At 35.0% G+C, this 7,221-nt stretch overlaps 1 pseudogene; it reads right to left on the bottom strand.

The window, feature by feature from the left end:
- Nucleotides 1–208: 208 nt before the first annotated feature.
- Nucleotides 209–1,299, bottom strand: LOC117563501 (uncharacterized; annotated as a pseudogene).
- Between the last annotated feature and the right edge of the window lie 5,922 nt (nt 1,300–7,221).

Raw genomic sequence — 7,221 nt, 5'->3', positions numbered from 1 at the left:
GCAATAACTGGATGGGTCAACCTGAAGACGCAAGGTTCGCAGATTGCGTGCAGAGCACCACAATCGATGAAATAGTCCAAATAATCATCGACAAAGGTGCAGAGCTAGGCTTGACAAGTGTCCCAACCAGCAGCCAGACGCAACCACGATCATTAGTCTCTTGCCTACTGGAAACATAAACTATCTTTTTCAACAAGCCCCAGCTCACAAAGTGACTCCAATTTATGCATCTATTGTCAATTATGCCACCAACAACCTGAGCACTAATATGCAATTTCTGAACGGCCCGCCTAAAAGTAATCCATGGACATGCAGCAGAATGCTTTTGGGGAATCAAAGAGCGCTAGAGAGACTGACGATATTCCAACAGACATTTGCCAATACAAATATCGCTTCCCGTTGCACTTCCTTCATGGACTTAGCACAAAACGTGTCACACGATTCAGTAGCCTTATTTTAATCATAGCGGGCCACCATTGCTGAGTGGTACTCCGGAGATAGGCGAGACCAATTGTAATGCTGCACACCAGTATTTTCTGTATCCAGCGACAATGATTTAACAGCGTGAGCCAGCTGGGGGGGCAATTCATCTTTAATGGCGTACAACAGGTGGCCCTGGTACTTTATATCTTAGTACCTGATACAGCAGCCAGATTACTTGACCCTTCGTACATTTTTCAAATCTCTTCGTCCCTGATGTGTTTAGCAGGCGCAACAGTTCAGTGAGCAGCCCAGACTCTACGATGGCATCTCTTAGTCGCCAGCCACACACGAGTATGTTGCTGAGCAGACCCCAGACAGCAACATTTGATGGTTCCCCGCACTTGGGAATGCTGAGAATTGACGCAACAGGGACAAAGATCTGTTGTCAGCGCCCAGTCTTTTCACGTCCACTTTAATTGCAATGTGTCGTCATCTCATGGAGCACCCGTATCGCTTTTTATGCATTGTCGAGGATCGCGTTGTGAACTAGGTTCTCGAAGTACCCAAGAAGACTTGAACTAAACTGCCCTTCCACGAGACTTCCATATTGCTTACCAGCCAATGAGCATACTCCTTAGCCGAGTCCAACTGATTATCGAGACATTCAAAAATGATCAACTTTTCGAAAGCAATATGAAATTCAGAAGCTTTCCTCAATGATATATTGGAGATCATCACTATAACACGAAGAGTTACAGATTATTACTCTCATTTATGTTTTCGTCATTAGAATGATGCTTACCAAAGGAATATAATATTCTTATTTTTATCTTTATATTTTAAGATTCAAATTATTATTGTGCTTTACAGATTTTGTGTTTAGGACTTTGTGAATTCAATGAGAATGTTTAATATCTTATAGGAATAAATTTGACATTATTACACATGTGAAATTGGTGCTCCCGTTTTAACTTTCACTAAAATTCTTTCGATTGCGAAATCGATCAAGATTTCTTGTCGAAATGAAAAGTAAATGCCTTTTCTATATCAAATCGGATCTTATTTGCAAAAGGAAAAAAATGTTGGTTTATTGACCATATTCACACTGCCAGAAGACCAATTATGCACGTAATTATTAGTAAAGCAACTTATTTGTTTCCTCGAATTCGGAAATAAAATTTGGCTGTCGACAACAATTCTTGTTTTGGTGAGTGAGCGACAAATACATATCGTATCATATATCGTAATGAGCTATCGCTTACATTGGGGGAGACTGTGCGACATCTTTCAAATATACACTTATTGGTTTGATTAGTTTCGGTCAAACAAATTCTTCGATTTGATTTTTGCAATCGAAAACTCAGACTTACCCAAATGGGTTTAATTCAATGTAAACTCACTTTAGTACATACATATATTGTAAGTGGCCTTGGCAGCTATTGATACATACATATGTATATGTATTCATAGTAACTAAACGTTTATCCCTATCAACTGTATTTGTCATCCCTAGCATAGGCATAGATATTTAGTTTTTTCTACATGTTCACGTCCCGTCAAAAATTTTTGCAGCGATATTGGTTCTGCACTTGCCAGCACAAAATAAATAAAGTGTGCTGTTTCATAGACGAAAAATTAAGCCAACCTATTTATTTCCACTGATATCGGCAAAACAAAGCACATGCAAAAATATGACATATAAGAAAGCTTAGTCGACGATGAAGCAATCAGTACGGTAATAATTTTCGAATATAGCACAAAAAATACTAAAATTATAACGAAGGCTATATTTGGTATATTGATACTTTACTACATTTAAAAATATATAATTGAGTGCAAAATATACAAGATTATCAAAGCCAAAAGCAAGTAAGACCTTTCTTGCAGTAATGCGGTTTTATCCATACAAAAGAATTTATTGAATAACTCCAACATTTTTTATCTGATCGCTTCAAAATTACGCTTGTTATTCGATTGTTGTCGATTTGCGGGGGATGAAGTGGGCGTGGAAAAAATTTGCATCAAACTTCATCCGCGTGCAAACATAACAAGTGCTGTCGAAAAATAATAGCTCCTTTTTAAATAGTCTCTGAGATCATACACGGCAGATAGATAGATGACTATCGCTAATGACTTGACTGGTGACGCTTTTATTGTTGATGTATCGTTTTTCTGCTGCACGTAGAATCACCTTTTAGATAGATATGATTTGATTAATAAAGAGTACAGAGCAGGTCGCAAATTCTTTATCTTGTACAATAAACCATTGTGCCAGACTCGATCGAACGAGCGTATCTGAGATACGCAGCTAGAGATTCATTACGTAAGTTCGACAACAGTTGTCTAAGCTCAGATACAGCCTTGTTGAACAATCTTTTGTCAGCTGGGTAGTGGGTTTCTTGCCAACGCTTACGCTGATTCCTTTTATTTATTTTTTTGTCGGATTTAAGTTAAAAGGTTACAATTGGTTTGGTCTTTGATGATTAAGACCATGATCCGTATTTTCTGTAGCTCGCTTTATGAATTGTATATGGGAAAAGCTCCACAGCATTGTCTATCTCCTCTCTTGTTTTTAACGATATAACCAGGCTTATAGCTGAGTCTAAATAGCTATTTGAATTTAAATTTTAATTATTTAGAAACAATTTTTGTTCCTAATGAATTTATCAACTACGCTACGTAAAATACCTACTAACTTAACGCCTTTGAAGTTGACTACCGAAAAATCAGCTGTAAGCTCACTCAACATATGCAGATATACATATATCTGCAAAAGATTCAAAACAAAACATGTTAAGTAACGGTTGTTAGAAGCTCATAAATACAATCTTGCATATATATGCAACAGTGGGCATGAGAGGGTTAAAGGTTGACCGACGAAATAACCGAGTTAGATTTATATATTGTTCGGTGAAAGATGTCGCCAAAATTACCATTTCGACTGCACTTCCGTGAATGATGCAAACGATTTGATTTATAGGGTTCTGAAATTACTTATGAGCTGCCCGTCAATGCCAGTAATTTTCTAAAATATTTTGGAATACTTGTGAATAATAATCGGCGCGCTTTACTGTCATTATTCGTACAGCCGAAACTTCTAGCGTTTGGTCTGTCAACCTTAAAAAAAAATTTTGCCAAAACTAATTTTGAATATATGTACCTCTTCCTTTCTATATTATTTCTTACTTACTTACTTATTGTCGTTTGAACTGAATATTCTCTATTTTTTAAGATTGAACTTATTGAGTATGGAATAAATTAACCCATGTGAATCCAGCAATGCAAAGGCCTTAAATCAAACTTCGATTTTTGCAAACCTAGTATAAAAAATTATTAAACAAATTGGAGTGTATTGTTAAAAAAAAAATGGACGCTTATTGAGTTTGTTCCAGTTAGTGCATCACATTTAGCATCAATTCGGTCATAAATAAAATTGAAGTTTACATACACAAATTTGTCATTTTAATTAACAATTAATTGTATTTCTTCTTTTAATTCAGAGTTTTCCGTTATTATGATCTCCTTGCACTCTTTTATTGAAGCCAACTCGATTGTTCCATACAATGTTTTCCGAAGTATATGCCTGCCTTAATGTTCAAAAATCTTACCCTCTATAATAAACTAAATTATATTTATAATGTCTAATACACAGATATTAAGTAAAGAAAGCTACAATCGGGTGCGCTCGGTTGCGAGATACCCGCCACCCATTTTCAACCATATTCTTAAAATATACCAAACGAATTTACTGACAAAATACTAAAATATACCGAAGACCATTTTTTCAATACAATATTATTTGTTAAATGGCTTTAAATTTTCAGGAATTGTAAAAACTGTTATGATTTGTTTAAAATTACGCTTGCTATTTGATTTTTTTCTGATTTGCGGTGCGGGAGTGAAACCTGGAGTGCGGGCAAGAAAGAAAGAAATGTTGTCTCTATATTTTATAGTCGCTTAGATCTTGGTATTCATATGGACGGACGGACAGACAGACAGGCAAAGCGGAGGGCAAACGGACTATTTCGTATCTGGCGTTGACGCCGCTATGGGTAACAAGTAAAAAAATTGTTCAATAAATAAAAGTTAAGAATTAAAAAAACGTTGCTTAGAAAATGTATCAGCTTTCTGGAACAGTAACTTTTTATAATTATTCCAGGATAAATTTTACCGAGATAGATCAAATATAACTTGTAGTTTAGGTTATAAGAATGTGTTTAAGCCAATTACATCTACATACATATAGTACATACATATATAAGCTCTAGATGTAAGCTATCAGTTCTCTCTCATCTCTAATCCCGCACACCTGAAATTTAAATTCGTATATTTGCTACGTGTACAATACAAGTATGTATGTATGTGCATATGCGTTAGAGTAGAGAGGGAGTTGTTTGATTCCGATCCGATGCGAGTGATAGATGTATGCAAACGGTTTTGCCCATTTGCATACGCAGCGATTCGTAAAGCCATGATAGAGAGTAGAGGAGAAGTACAGTGGCTTCCTTTCGAATTACTCGTTGCGAAAATGAAATTTCAAGTTACCATATTCGACAAAGGATTTCATGTCATTCAATAAAACAAATTATCACCAAGACATTTAAAAACATGTCTCAAAACTTTCAGAGCTCTTCATCTAACTTTTTTTTTTATTAAAGATATCAATGAATTCAATCAATTAATTTGCAAAAATCGATTTATTTTATAAATACAAAATTTATATTGACTTTCAACGAATAATTTGTTTTTTATTAATTAGAGAAACTATTGAAAAAAATGCAAATATCAAAAACATTGCCTATTGTAGATTTTCGCTATTTCCATACCAAAAAACGGCTGCAGTCGTCGGGCCTTATTTGCTGTAGTTGACAATCTGATATATTTTGTATTCATTGGTATACTTTTACAATATACCATTGAATACAAAATATATCAGATTGTCAACCACAGCAAATAAGACCCGACGATTGGGTCTTATTATAGGTACATAATTGAGAAATAAACATTTTTGGAACGTGTTTTGTGATTCGATCCACTGTGAGACGCTTAAAGAGAAGGGAAAGATAAGTTAAAACCAGCAAAATGATTTTCATTTCAATTATTTATTGATTGATTTGTAATTTGTAACAGACCAAGAGCTGCACACCTGCACACACACACATACAAATAGTATGTACGTATATATATATGTTCGTATCAATGGACTTTCCAAGGATTGATGGAGTGGGCATTTGAAGGGCGTGACAAATAAATGTGAATATGTACATATATGGGTACGTGTGTGTTTGTACAATGTACGCGTTTGTATATGTAAGTATATGCGTGACGACTGTGCAGCTGTGTTGCGGCATTGCGCATATTTAATTGAAAATGTTACCGCATTTATGAAATTGTCAATAACCAACACAAGCATACACAATCTTACTTAAAATGGCACTCTGCATCACACACACCTACACAAGACCTCCCATCCACCCGTTTTACGCAGCTGTTGAAAACACACATCTGACATATTTACATACAATTAGTTTCTGAAATGTAAAATTCACAACACAACACACAATAAAAAGTTTGCCGAGGAAACAGAAAACAAAAAATAAAAAATTGAATATTGCTGCGACAGCCATAAATTTGATCGTTACAGTTGACCACCGCATGCCACAACAACGACAAAAAAACAATAATCAGGGTTACCAAAGAAATCAAATCCAACTAAATTCCAACCAACAAGGCTTTTACATCTTCATCATCTCCATAGATCGAGTTTTGTTTTAGATTTTTTCCCATTTCCGTCCCCGCAAATCGAAAACAACCCAATATAAGAGTAGTTTTGAAGCTATTTTTGGTAGTTACGATAATAATTACAAACTTAATGGTTCCTAAATTTAGTAACGATCTGATGAATGGTTGGTTGATAATCTAACATATTTTTGACACCGGATCCATGCCTTTTCATCCACTTCGAAATAAAAACTTGTAGTTGAAATCTTCATTTTTTTTCAACTTTTAACTTTAATCACAATTAATTGCATCTGCTTGGACTGATAAACTAATCAAAAGTAAATCACGCTGCGGAAAGTTGTAACTGCATTATTTCGATAAGCAGCATTCGCTTATATGTAATGAATGAAGTATATATGTACATATGTTTTATACCTGCTACCCATACGAGTTGTATTATAAAAATGAGACATCTCTGACACCATAAAAGTTGATTCCTAATCAGAATTAACTGCGGAGAGAGATATGGCCATGTTCGTCTGATCTCAGAGACTATCTATAGTAGTTTTAAATATATGTATATAGTTTTTTTTACATACAAAAATAAGTAAGAAGGCTACAGTCGAGTGTGCTCTACTGTGAGATACCCGCTACCCATTTTGAATAAAAGCCATTGCGGTATTATTTCCAAATATATCCCAAAAATACTACAAAAATGCTGCAAATATACCAAATTGTATATTTGGTATTTCGATATAGTACCACATTCAAAGTATACCGTAGACGGCACAATATACCTAGTGATTTGGCGATTTTGTCCATACAAAAGTATGTCTTTATTAACTTCTACAATTTTATCTGATCGCAACCAAATTTTCATAAATATTATTGTTGTTATTGTATACACCAAATTCGCAGCTCTAGCTTTAAAATTACGCTTATTATTTGATTATTTTGATTTGCGGGGGCGGAGGTGGGTGTGGCTTGATCTGCGTGCAAACATAACAGATGTCGAAGAAAAATTATAGCTCTATCTCTTATAGTCTCTAAGATCCAGTGATTCATACGGACAGACAG

This window comes from Drosophila albomicans, unplaced genomic scaffold, assembly GCF_009650485.2.
Source record: "Drosophila albomicans strain 15112-1751.03 unplaced genomic scaffold, ASM965048v2 utg000233l_pilon, whole genome shotgun sequence".
Classification (NCBI taxonomy): domain Eukaryota; kingdom Metazoa; phylum Arthropoda; class Insecta; order Diptera; family Drosophilidae; genus Drosophila; species Drosophila albomicans.
This window is presented reverse-complemented; position numbering and strand designations above follow the sequence as displayed.